Below are 13,181 nucleotides of genomic sequence, written 5' to 3'. Positions count from 1 at the left end.
TGATCCCTGTGCGCCGAGGGGGACCCGTTCCCGGGCGGGCTCCGTGAGAGGCCGGGAGCCCTCGTCTCAACCCTGTCTCCAAACTCCGACCAGAAAAGGAGCATCCTCCACCCGAGCCGCCCGTCAGCCGCCCCGAACCCCGCAGCGGGCCGAAGTCTGCGAGCGCGGGTCCCGCAGCCCGGCCTCAGCGTGGGGCCGAGGAGCCGCCGCCCGGGCCGCCCGCCCCCGGCGCAGAACCCCGGTGGGCTCCGCTGGCTCCGCGCGGGGGGTGAGGCTGGAGACGCGGGTCGGGACGGAGACCCCCGGCCCAGAACACGCGCGCGGTAAGGGAGGGGACGGACGGGACGAGCGGGGACAAACCAACTGACCTCGGGCAGGGGTTCTCCGCGCAGGAAACGGGTAATGGGGCGGGAGCTGCTTCAGTAGGGCGGGCGGAAAGGGAGGAATCGGCCCTTCTCCTCCCAATACTTCCCTTTCCAGGCTCACGGAGCCTGACTCTTGCTCGGGGACTGGGGGGACTCGAAGTTGCTCCGATTCCATTCGGCGGAACCGCCTGGACCGCGGGCGGGAGCTGCGGGCGGGTGCGCCTGGGGGGTCCCTCCGCGGGGCGAGGGCGGGTCCCCTCCGGGCGTCCAGACGCCGCGCCTCCCGCCCCGGCCCGCAGGGGGCGCTGCGGCACAACCCCCGAGTAATTAGACCAATTAGCGACCTGTGGTTTCAAGGTAACTAAGGAAGAAGGCTCGCCCCAGGTGGAGTCTGTGGTCTCCGCGACCGAACCGTGCAGATGCGGGAAGAAGGGGCCGAAAATGCAGGCGCTGCGGTCAGCAGAGAGCCCCTCCCGCTTGCTGCTGAACGGCAGGAGAGGCAGGAAGGACACCAGTGAGCATCTTCAGAAGGGAGCCTGCAGAGTCCGTTCGATGCCTCCCCATCACCCCGGGTCCCTGGGTACAGGGGGCCTTCCTTGCCCGTGTCTTTGGGCCTCTTCCTGAGTCCCCCCGCCCCCCCTTAGGACGAAGCAGCAACAGCGGTACCCGAAGGATGGAGAAAAGAAAGAAGAGGCGCAGGCGGGTCAGAATTCAGTCTGAGGCCTGCGTCTCCGTGGCCTCTTGCCCAGCCCGGGGACCCGCGCTCCTTTCGCTCTCCCTGCTCAGGATCCGGCGGCGGCCTCGTCCGTCAGACAACCCGAGGGCCGCAGGATGGAGCTGAGAATCTTCTCTGGCGTTCCGAGCTACGAAGCCTCTCATTTCAGGTCCTCCTGCTCTCCGGGGCAGTAGGTTACCGGGCGATCGGGCCCGGGGGTCCTCTGGGCTCCGTGCAAGGCCCAGCCCGCCGGCTTCCTCGCACTTGGATCCCCAGGGGGGTGGGTGCCTTTCTGTGCGACCCCAGGTGTGTTCACAGTGGAACCCAGCCCCAAGGATGGAGCTGAGGTCCCCAGACTGACTGAACCATTTCTGGAGTTGAATCTCCCAGGATTCTGATTGAAAGGGGGATCTGGCCACTATCATAACCCACACATTCTCTTATACTGAGAGAAACACCACAAAAGGGTTCCCCACCCCTGTGGGCCTTGCCCACTGTTAGAGCTCAGCACCCAGCACAGTGGCAGAGAAGAAGGCAGCCAAGAAACATTTGTGGGTCTGTGGTTGAAGTAGTCTTTAGTGGCAGGTGTAAACCCCAGCTTCTCCACCCCTGAGAGCTCCGGGACTGGAATCCTCTTGCATGGCCACAGTTCAAACTCCAAGAGATGCACGCAGGCTGATCTCCTGGTAAGAACCTTAGGCTGAGTGGTTAGCACCCCTAACCTGCTGACAGCACAGCCCAACATGCACAAATGCTTTCCTTTTACTGGCCTCAGCTTCCCTTGCTTATAGGTAAACCCATGTGAGCCTGACACTTTTATACTCCCTGCAAAACGCTGTTTTGACAATGATCTTTGCAGTAGTCAGGACAAGAGGAATCCCATCTCAGAGATAAAGGATATATTGTTAGCACAGCCAGATTGCATTCCATCCACTTAAAAAAAAAAATCCTATTTTTAATTAAAGTATGGGATCCCTGTGTGGCGCAGCGGTTTAGCACCTGCCTTTGGCCCAGGGCGCGATCCTGGAGACCTGGGATCAAATCCCACGTCGGGCTCCCGGTGCATGGAGCCTGCTTCTCCCTCTGCCTGTGTCTCTGCCTCTCTCTCTCTCTCTCTCTTCTCTATCTCATGAATAAATAAAAATTAAAAAAAATAAAGTATAGTTGACATAATATGCCAGTTTCAGGTGTATGACACAGTGATACAACAATTTTACACATTACAAAACCCATCTACTTTTAAGGTCAGGAGATGGAAAGAAAAAAAAAATTGATGACCATAATCTCAGTGCAGTGCTCCAAAGAGAGGTCCCAGGCAAGTCAGAGGTCTATTACTTTGTGGTTCCCACAGGATTCTGGAAGAAAATGGGTGTCAAACCCTTAAGTCCTTTCACAATGTTGGGCCATTGCAAACTCGCCCTTGAGAAGGCTGACACTGCACCAGGGTGCATGGGGCTGTGTGTCACCTTGCTTCTGAAGAGGTAGCTCTGTCTTCTGGGCAGAGCAGAAGGCAGCAGGAAAAAGGACTGCTTCCCATTTTTCTTTCTTTCTTTCTTTCTTTCTTCTTTCTTTCTTTCTTTCTTTCTTTCTTTCTTTCTTTCTTCTTTCTTTCTTTCTTTCTCTCTTTTTTTTTTTTAAGGGCTTAAGTGGTAGAGAATAAAGCCTGTTGCCATAGTTATATAAACATGAGTAGATATTCCTAGGCTGAGGACAGGGGATGGGGGACATTCATTCTTGCTGAAGAAGAATCAAATAGTTCAACCTCCTCTCTACTGTCCCCCAAAAGTCAGCCTGGAGGGAGGATGAGATTATCTCTGACATTGGCTGCAAACACACTTTTCTCAAAGCCATCCAGAGCTGGGGTGGAACCCTCTGGAAGGCAGCTCAGCATTTGCCCTCTGCTGGTGGAGATTCCTGTGTGGGGAGTAGTTGTCCTGAGGGAGAGGGTAAAGCTTCTGGAAATGGTGTCTTAAGGGTATCAAACTCATGGGGTTTGCCCAGCCCAGTCAGGGAGGGTGGCCCCCTTTGTCCCAGTGCCAAAGCCTGGAGGTCCTGGCACCAACGACTGAGCTCAAAGGGAGAGGCAGAACCAGTTGTGTCCCAACAGAGCTCGCATCCTAAACTAAACAATGGAAACACTGCTGCTTTACTGGCTCTATTTCCTGTGGCCCCCACCTGGAGGTCCCCACCCATGGCGTCCCTGCCAGCTCTGGAAGGTGTATCCCTGGGCGAAGCAGTGCCCATCTCCACTGGCAGCAGAAGAGCCGAGGAGCTCACACTGACATGAGGAGAGACACATGTGGCCACATGCAGTCTGGAAGCTTCATCAAACATAGGCCTTCCAAGAGGGAGGTCCACACCCCCACTACCCTCCTGCCTCCACCTCCCGTGCCTGCCAGCAGCCATCCCCAGCCTCCTCCCCGCTCCTCCACACCTCCAGAGCACCAACAGGAAAGGCTGACCCTAGAGATAAACATGTGCCATTGGAATGTGTTCAGATGTCACTGCTGAGCTGTGTCTCCCCAGGCAGAGGACCTTGCCTGGCAGGCAGGTCTGCAGGTGCTGAGCAGAGACTACGTGTCTGAGAGTGCACACAGCAGGATGGCGGGGACAGCACTGGAGTGAGGCCTAGCTACTCTCAGAAGGCTCTAACTCCTAGCTTTAATCCTCCATCCACCTCAGACGGGGCCCTGGGCTCCTCTGTCTCCCACAATCCTAATTCCAGGGGAGATGGCAGAGGGACCACATGGCTTATATGCTGGGAGGTCTCTGGGTTCCAAAGGAAAGATTCACTTTGGATTTTATCTATTTGAGAGAGAGAGAGGAGAGAGAGAGAGAGAGAGAGAGAGAGAGAGAGAGAGAGAGAACAAGCAGGGGGGTGGATCAGAGGGAGAGGGAGAAGCAGAACCCTGTCTGAGCAGGGAGCCTGACATGGGGCTCCATCCCAGGACCCAGAGATCACGACCTGAGCCGAACAAAGGCAGACACTCAACCACTGAGCCACCTGGGCGTCCCAGCTTTCATGTCTTTAAACACGGAGTGCTGTTTTCCCCACTTACAGACAGAGCAGCTGAGGCTCAAGGAGATTGTTCTGTATGGTGATAGAAGGAACAAGAGCTCCCAGTTCCCTCTTTTCTACTACCCATGCTGCTGGAAGAGGAAAGATGTGCCCTGGGCTGGGCTACCAGAGGTGCTACAGCCCATGAGGGCATTAGGCTCCCCATCTGCAAACCCCACCGTCCACATCGTGCCAGCCCAGGCACCACTCTCAGCCTCCATTTCTGTCCAGTCACTGGCCTGCAAGACCAGGCCATCAGTGGTGCAGATGCTAAAATGTGTTCAGAGGGCATGGAAGGAAGGTGTTGGAGGAAGAAGTAGCAGTCTGTGACTTTGGGAAAGCTCCATGTATGAATGTGCTGTCTCCCCTGAACAACTCAGAGGGAACCGCCTTGTGCAAAGTTAGAGCAGCCCAAACAACGAATCATTATCTAGACCAGGCTAAGTGCGGGCTGCTACCGAGCCGTACCTGGAATTATTTGTAGCTATGGGTCTCATGCTTCTGGTGCCTAAGCAATGGTCTCATTGCTACTCGGGAAGCGAATATTTCCATTTTGCACACATTTACTGGAAAAGCAAATATTTTTCAACTGCAAAGAACACCTAAAGAATGTCAGGGCACAGCTAAGGGAAATGCTTATACAATTTGTGCAGACTGGCCCTGGTAGGCGCAGATTGCAGGGAAAAGGAGAGGGACCCATTCTCAGGACTCCCCTGGGGACATTCTGCCCCAGCTGACTCCCTGGAGGCCCAGTGCCAGTCCCATCCCCGTGGCCTTACCTACTGTGGCTGGCTGCTCAGAGCGCACGCTCCTCTCCCTGCCAGCTTCTGGTAGCTGTGGGCAAATCCAGAGCTTGGCAGCCTGCCAGGGAGAGACTTGTTAGCAAGATAAGAAGGAAGGCTACCTGCTTCTCCTCCTAGGCCATGGGGCAGGGAGAAAAAGAGGGCACATGTCAGGGATGGCTTACTGCACCAGACTGGCTCCTAAGAGGCTTTGGCTTCGGGTCTTCTGCAGGGGCCAGAGAGCTGTCCTGGCCCTGATCAGATGGTGGCCCTGGGCTGTGGCCGGAGACCCTGAGGGCAGCCTGGGCTGGGGTGACGGCCGCTGCTGGAAGGGCTTCTGCCTGACCAGAGAGGAAGATGCTCTCCCTTGGGTCCTGTGGGGTGTGGGTGGGCAATGGCTCCCAGCAGCTGCAGTCTACACCAAGAGAAAGCTTCGAGGCCCAAAGTGGAATGGCAATGAGGCCAGGAGACACATGTCATCACTTCACAAATGAAGATGCATTTTAAAGAGGAGGCACTGAACGAGCAAAGGGGTGTGGGTTTTTAATGCCCCCTCCTCCCGCCTTTGGACAGATTTTCTTAGCTGTGATTATTCCCCATGAATCATCACCCATAGGAAGTGACTGAAGCATTGGAGAGTGAATAATGAATCCCCTAAATGGTTTTTTGTGTCTCTGCCTGGAGCATTTTGGAAATAGCTTGCATTTTCATCTTTCTGACTTGGAATCATAGAGTTTTTGGAGCTGAGGATGACCTTATGGAGAATCAGGGGACCATGACCTCATGGGGAGACCAGAAGTTAAGACATGTGTGTCCGAACCTCCAGGCTGGCAGTAAAAATAGGGCTTGCTAACATCTATGGAGTGTATCAGGTGCTCAGCTATTCTTCTCAAAGCCTCAGAGGCAGAGGCTTCTGTTGCCTCTATTCTGCAGTTGAGGAAGGAGCTGAGGAGCCAAAACTCCCCTAGGGTCACCGGGAGGCTCTGGCTCCTGCCGCAGAACCCATGCTCTCCCTCTCTGTCACTCCACCGCCTTGCCCCAGGGCCTCACACAAGTAATTCAACCTCTTTGGGTCTCAGTTTTCACCTCTGTGATCTTTAAAGTTTTAAAACTCTGACCAAAGTCTGCATTTCTGGCCCAAGCGTATGACTTGCAGGTCAGGAAAGCGCAGCACAGAAATCTGAATGAGTTGCCCTAGTAGACTGGAGACGTTGGCTTTGCGTGGGGCCGGTGACAGCAGCAGGCATGAGTTGAGAGGGCTGGATATTTGTCTAAGTACCTCCGACCTGCCTGTCTGCCCGCCGTTTCCTAGCTTTCTCAGGTCAGGGGCGGGAATCGGAGTCCCTCGGGAAGCAGAGACACAGAGCAGGGTGATGCCGACCTGGCCTGGTACATACATACTCTGCCAGTGGGTGATGGCGACAAGGAACGTCCTCATCAAGCAAATGTTACCCCAGGTGCCGACCCTCGCCCCGAGTCCTCCGTGGCGGCAGTGGTTGCAGGGTGCCCCTGCAGTGCCTGCTGGCAATCAGTGTGCACCAGCGTCACTGGCATCCCCATCCTGGGTCCTCCTTATGGAAACAGAGATTGGGGAGGGCTGGACATGTTGATGAACACGAGGTTGGCATGTGCCCGAGGTGGAAATGGGGGCATCATGGCCGAGGCCGCTCTCTGTGCACAAGGGCACTGTGCAGCCATAGATGAGTGTGAGTGTGTGTGTGTGTGTGTGTGTGTGTGTGTAGGGGGGGAACTCAGACACTGAAATGAGCTCTCATCCACCGGCGAGTGGAAAATTAGCTTTGGCAGGTGAGGAACGGGTGACGGGTGAGGAGCCAGCGGGTGTCAGTGTTACTTTCCGACGCCGCTGCTGCGGCTGGTGTGGCTAATGGTCTCCCGGTCCCAGCCCCTGCCCCCGAATTGTAAGGGGGGGGAAGTGGAAGGGGCCTGGGAGGCTTCGGGCATGTGGGAGGGTGACATGAGTGTGATGGAAGGGCCGTGTGCCTGGCAGGTGGGCTTCACCAGCCGCTTGGGAGCCGGCATCACACGGTGGCCTGCGGAGCTCGCGGCGTGGCTTTCGCGTCTCCTGGGGTCGGGAGGAGAAACGGCATCCTGGGGCCTGGATCCCGGGCGCTGTGCTGGAGGCGATGGGCCGGACGCGGTAGGTTCCTGGACTGGCCCTGCTGCCCGTCTCCGCCTGACCCTGCTTGGCCCTGTAATCTCTCCGTGCCTCAGTCTCTCTGACCGTAAAGAGGGGCAGACACTCCCTCGGTTCCTGTCCTGTATTAAAGGTTAGATGTGCAGAGGCCCTTTGAAATGTCACCAGCACGGTTCCAAATGGGAGGCCAGAGTGCCAAGGCAATTTGTGGAGCCTCTGGGGAGGCAGCCGCCTGCCCCTGCGTCAGCCCGGCAGCCTGTGCTCCATGGGTACTTCAGCATCTCGCATCCATAAATTCATCCCCTATCTGTAGTCAGCAAACAAGGGAAAGGGCAGCCTGCCGCCGCCGCCATCTGATCTCAGCAGCCTCGGCTCCAGGCCTCCTCTGCCCCCACCGGAGGTGATGATCCCTCTGCCCTCCCTTGGCTGCTCTCAGCCTGTCAGTTTAATTTAACAAGGTTGCAGGAGAGGTTTGATTTAATCAAACCAGTTGCTGTATCCATTCTGCTCCGAGGTCCCTCAGTGTCACCCCTGAGGCTCAGACGAGACAGTGACAATTACTTCTTCCCTGTCTACTGCTTCCCCTCCCTTTCTCTCCCTGAAGGGAACAAGGAGGCAGACTGGTCTCCTGGGACCTAAGAATAGATGCCAAGGATCAAAAGAGGGAAGCAGCCCAGCCTAAGAAAGCCCCTCCTGGGCCTTAAGTGGCTTTGTTTAAGGCTGAGCAACAGCCAGAGGAGTGGAGGTGGGGACGTAAGAAAATTCAAGCAGATCTGCCTTGAGAAGGCTCGAGACTGCCTGAGGACAGAGCTGTGCCCTCCACGGAGAGAAAACCAGTCCCCCTTATTGTCAGGAAATGAGGTGGAGGGTGCCCCAAGGGGGGAAGGTAGCTGTGTGCACACGTGGCACCACAGGCGTTTATTTCCAGGTTCTCAGCCCTGGATTCTGGTGGGGGGACCCAGAGCTGGGGGACAGCAACAAAAACAAAAGGCGAGTCTCCATCCAAGTTTTTGAGGCTCTGTTCTTGGCTTGAGAGTGGCAGTGACAGGAGGAGCTGCCCCCTGAGCAGGGGTTTTAGGGAGGCTGCGTGGAAAAGAGTGGGGGCAGGTGGGAAACGGTGGTGCGAGGCAGTGTGTTGCATACCTGAGGGTCACTGGTGGGGAGGGTCAAGGTGGGAGGTCTGGTCCAGAAATCTCAGGGCTTGGGGAGTTTAGAATTCCAGAACCAATCTCTCTTCTGGCTACTTTACCCTTGGGATTTCCCCGCTTTTCCAGGAAGTGGGCCCTCAGTGCCTCTTGTTGTCTGGAGCAGTTCACAGGAGAGGGGCCAGGGCCTCTTGAAGGGGATCCTCACTCAGAGTGACGGGAATCCCACTTCTTTGTGCTCATTTGTGTCACATTCTTCCGTTGGGCTGGGCAACTGACAGGTGCCTCCCTCCCCAGGCCTCTTGCAGAGTCCCCTCCCTGCCATTTGTCTCCCGCACATATCCAGCAGACACCCCCACCCGCAGGAGCTGAATATGATTAGCGGAAGCCCTTCCTGACAGCTCCAAAGAGAATCCCTCAAATGCATATTCTATTGAGTGCATCTCATTGTTGCTGACAGCTGCTTTATCAATTAAATTCCACATTCCTAGTCTTTGGAGACGCAATGAGCCTCCCTACCTAATAAATCACAGGCCCCCACTTATTGTTAAATGTCCCATCAGTCTCTAATAAACTCCTTGCCAACAGGGGCAGGTTATTTATTATGCTGCCTGGACAAGAATGAATTGGGCCCCGTTCTCACAAGGAGAAGAGCAAACGTGCTGCCTTCCTAAAGACTGAGGCTGTGGTACTAAAAGGGGCAATTAATCAATGCGGGGCTTGGACAGAGGGGGTCTGGGTCTGTAGAGAGGGAGGCAGACCTGGGATTCTTTCTCGAAAGCCTGCCAGGCAAATGCCTGTGGCAGGAAGTGGGTGAGCGGGGTGCATGGCGCAGGGACTGGGCCCTTGCTGCTTCCCCACCTCCTAATTCCTGTCTTAAAAAGTACTGAATAGGGGATCCCTGGGTGGCAGGGATAGCACAGTTTAGCACCTGCCTTCAGCCCAGGGCATGATCCTGGAGCCCCGGGATCAAGTCCCACATTGGGCTCCCTGCGTGGAGCCTGCTTCTCCCTCTGCCTGGTCTCCACCTCTCTCTCTCTCTCTGTGTGTGTCTCTCGTGAATTAAATAAATAAATAATCAATTTTTTAAAAAAAGGTACCGAATATATGGTCACTCCTTACGCCAAGGGGCATAAGTAAAAATAGTCATTCTCCATGTTGGAAGGTAGCTACGTGGGATTGAGTAGGTCATGAAGCAATAGATTCTGTCCAGGAGGCCAGATATTGTGAGTTGATACACTCCAAGTTTATTGATGGCGCTAATCCACTGAACAGACCAATGGAGGAACATCGGGAAGAAAGGTCCCCCTTGTCCAGGAGGGAGAGAGTGAGGAAACAGGTGCTTCATCGGTCTGCAGGATAAGCAGTGTGCCCTGGCGCTTGGAGAGCCGTCACCTAGCACACCTAGGTGCCGTCGGGTAAGAGACAGCATGTGAAATGGGTCCTGCAGTGACCTGCCTCAAATCAGATCCCAAATGTAGATGCTGTAGATGCAAACTCCTCAGCTTGGCCATGACTAGAGCCTCATCCACATTTCCAGCCGCATTTGTCCTGTTACATAACAGGGCCCTGTGCACGGGAGAGCACAGCACACTCCATCTCTATTCCTGTGGCAGCGGACAAGGCCCTCCGTGATGCGGGACCGATATATCTCTGCAGACTCATTTCCTGGTACCTGCTGCCTTACTTGCCTCCGTTCACACTAAAGCTCGTGGCTTCCCTAAACTATTACAGTTTCTCATGCTTCCACGCCTTTGCACAAACTGTTCACTTTGCCCAGAATATCTCTGATTTGTCTGCTTGGTGAACTCTCCTTCCACCCCCACTGCCTGATGCACTCCTTCTCTATCCTGAAGGATCAGCTCAGAAAGTGAAGCCCTGGTACTTCACAGGAGTTGAGCTTTGCCTCCCTGGTGCTGTTTTGGCACAAGTACTAGACTCCAAGGATTGGGTGAGGAACGATCTGCTCATGGAGCTTTTCTCATAGTTAGGTGCATGCTTTAAGGCACGCTTTCATTTTGGGTGGAGATGAGGAGGGCATAAAGCAAGCTACTGCTCTTGGAATAGTAAAAGGCATTTTCCTTAATTTCTCATAAATTCCCACTTTCTCCCACATGACAGCCACACTTCACCGAAAGCCCTGAAAAATGTGAGTATTGCAATGATTTTACAGCCATCTTGTGCTACCTGTGTGTTTCCTCCTTGATCAAGGCCACCTGTCAGCCTGTATGTTTCTCCTCGAGGGCCAGGCTCTGATTATTCCATCCCATTTCTGTGTCTCCCTTGTTTAGCTGATTCACATTAGGTGTGAGGATGTTTGTCAAAGAAAGAATAAAGAGATGTTTGTGGTTGAATGCAGTATGGCCTACCCTTTGTTGCTTTGAGGGTCCAATGAGAAGTAGCCGTAAGAACGGTAGTGCAGGGATCCCTGGGTGGCGCAGCGGTTTAACGCCTGCCTTTGGCCCAGGGCGCGATCCTGGAGACCCGGGATCGAATCCCACGTCGGGCTCCCGGTGCATGGAGCCTGCTTCTCCCTCTGCCTGTGTCTCTGCCTCTCTCTCTCTCTCTCTCTCTCTCTGTGACTATCATAAATAAATAAAAATTAAAACAAAACAAAACGGTAGTGCAGGGCTGCCCGGGGTCTCAGCAGTCGAGTGTCTGCCTTCAGCTCAGGGTATAATCCTGGGGTCTGGGGTCCCCTGCAGGGAGCCTGCTTCTCCTTCTGCCTGTGTCTTTGCCTCTGTCTGTCTTTCATGAATAAATACAATTAAAAAAAAAAACTGTAGTGCTTTTCCTTTCTACATTTTCCCATGGATCCTCACACTCAGGGTGGGCCACCTTAGGTCCATGCTTTTATTCACCATCATTTCCCTCCCCTCTGGTATAGGAACCTTTACTGTGAAATGATCATATGGGACCATTAGAATCTCAGCATCTACCCTGAGTCTATGTGTTTTGTTTTGTTTTTTTGCTTCTCAGTACATAGGAATCTTTCCCTTCTCTAACTCCCAGGTACAGAGGTGAGGAAAGGCCTCCCACGTAGACGGACCAGCATAAGAAAAGGCTGGGGTCCCAGTGTGATTTTACCCTGGGGGAGGCCGGGAGGCACACAACAGTCTGACTTGTTGCTGTGAAACCTTAACTAGTTGTTGAATGGTCTCTTACCTTTGGATTTCATCTCTATGGCACTAAAAGTTACAGCCAACAGCATTATTAACATTTTTCACTACTGAGGAAAGCACTTTATTGATTTGTGTTTTTCACTGAAGCAGTACAATTTCTTCCTGGTAACATTACTGCAATATTTGTGTCTGTGAAACATCACAAACAACAGACACAATCCCAGGATACCTATAAAACTGTAAATGGTCTTTTCTGCAAGAGCAATCTTTTTGTTGCTTTTGGGATGAGAGCTGGATTCTTCATAAGTGATTGGTGTGAGTCCTACAGAACTACTGCTGTGTGCATGGATACCCAGTGAAGACTTCTGAGCAAGACTCAATGTTTATTAGGCCCATCAAGGGCATGTGCTGGGCTGGCGAGCCTAGAGTGTCAAAATTCCCATCCTTTCCCATCCAGAAGCTCATAGTGAGGGACAGACACACAAATAAGTAAATAGAACACAGCAAGAGTGAGACTGGAGTTATCATAGAGTGAGTGGAGGTCTGGCATGGGAAATAAAGAAGGTTGTTAAAAGGAATGGGATCTGCAGCTGGACCCAAACAATCTAAGAATCGCACTGAAGAAAGATTACTCCAGCACCCGTGGGCTGAATGGTTGGGAGAGAGAAGAAATCAGGCAGGGGTACCATTCAGAAGGTTGTTTCAACAGCTAGGATGATAAAGGGGCTTTAAAATAGGACACATGCCATGGAGAGAAGAGAGGAATGAAATATGTGGAGGCCAAATTATCTGCCCTCAGGTTATACTTAGAAAAGGAGAGGGGCGGTAGGTAGTGGAGTCTAGAATAATTCCCAGGTTTGGGATTTGGGAGTTAGGTGAATGAAAGAGGTGGGGATACTATGGGGAAGCCTGGAAACTTCAGTGCCTGCTCCTGGCAGGCCCACCCCCCCCACCCGCTGCTTCACATGGACAGTTGACATTTTCTGCATTTTCTAGATTTCTTTTTTTTTTTTTTAAAGATTTTATTTATTCATGAGAGACACAGAGAGGCAGAGACACAGGCAGAGGGAGAAGCAGGCTCCCTATAGGGAGCCCGATGCGGGACTCCATCCCAGGACCCCAGGACCATGCCCTAAGCCAAAGACAGACATTCAACCACTGAGCCACTCAGGGATCCCTTTTTTTCTAAATTTCTAAGCAAAATTCATCCTTGGGACCTCTTTCCAGTGGGGTTGCCTTGCCCCTCCTATATCATTTGGAATCTGGGTGTGTGCACATGTGTGAGAATAGGGTGAGAGAGAAGGACCAGAATGATATAAGGACAAAAGAAAAAGTTGGGAGTTGGATGCTGAGTATCTTTAGGTTTGGAATTGTGAATAAGATTAGGTTCCGGAGGGATCCCTGGGTGGCTCAGCGGTTTAGCGCCTGCCATTGGCCCAGGGCGTGATCCTGGAGTCCCGGGATTGTGTCCTACATTGGGCTCCCTGCATGGAGCCTGCTTCTCCCTCTGCCTCTGTCTCTGCCTCTCTCTCTCTCTCTCTTTCTCTGTCTGTCATGAATAAATAAATAAATAAAAAAACCTAAAAAAAAAAAAATCTAATCCCTATTAAAAAAAAAAAAAAGATTAGGTTCCGGAAATATTTAAATTTGGAATTATGGCTAAGACTTGGTCACAGGAGCTTGTTTGTTCAATAAATGTTGAGCACTTCCTATGTTTTGAGATCTGATTTTGTCCCCATTAGGAACACAGGAGAGAGCCAGACAAGTTCCTGTCCTAGTAGAGTGGGGGATACAGACAATAAACAGTCTTAGGGTAGGGGTAAGTACCGTGGAGAAAAA

General features: G+C 53.1%; 1 long non-coding RNA gene across 1 annotated transcript; it reads left to right on the top strand.

Annotated features, from left to right (window-relative positions):
- Positions 1 to 193: 193 nt before the first annotated feature.
- On the top strand, positions 194 to 2,127 carry LOC111090741. The gene is made up of 3 exons (XR_005372803.1): positions 194 to 323; positions 723 to 879; positions 1,010 to 2,127. It is a non-coding gene; the product is annotated as an uncharacterized LOC111090741 (long non-coding RNA).
- Positions 2,128 to 13,181: the final 11,054 nt, after the last annotated feature.

The sequence above is a fragment of the Canis lupus genome, chromosome 17 (genome assembly GCF_011100685.1).
Source record: "Canis lupus familiaris isolate Mischka breed German Shepherd chromosome 17, alternate assembly UU_Cfam_GSD_1.0, whole genome shotgun sequence".
NCBI classification, from domain to species: domain Eukaryota; kingdom Metazoa; phylum Chordata; class Mammalia; order Carnivora; family Canidae; genus Canis; species Canis lupus.
The sequence above is the reverse complement of the archived record's forward strand: the minus strand, read 5'-3'. Positions and strand labels throughout refer to the sequence as shown.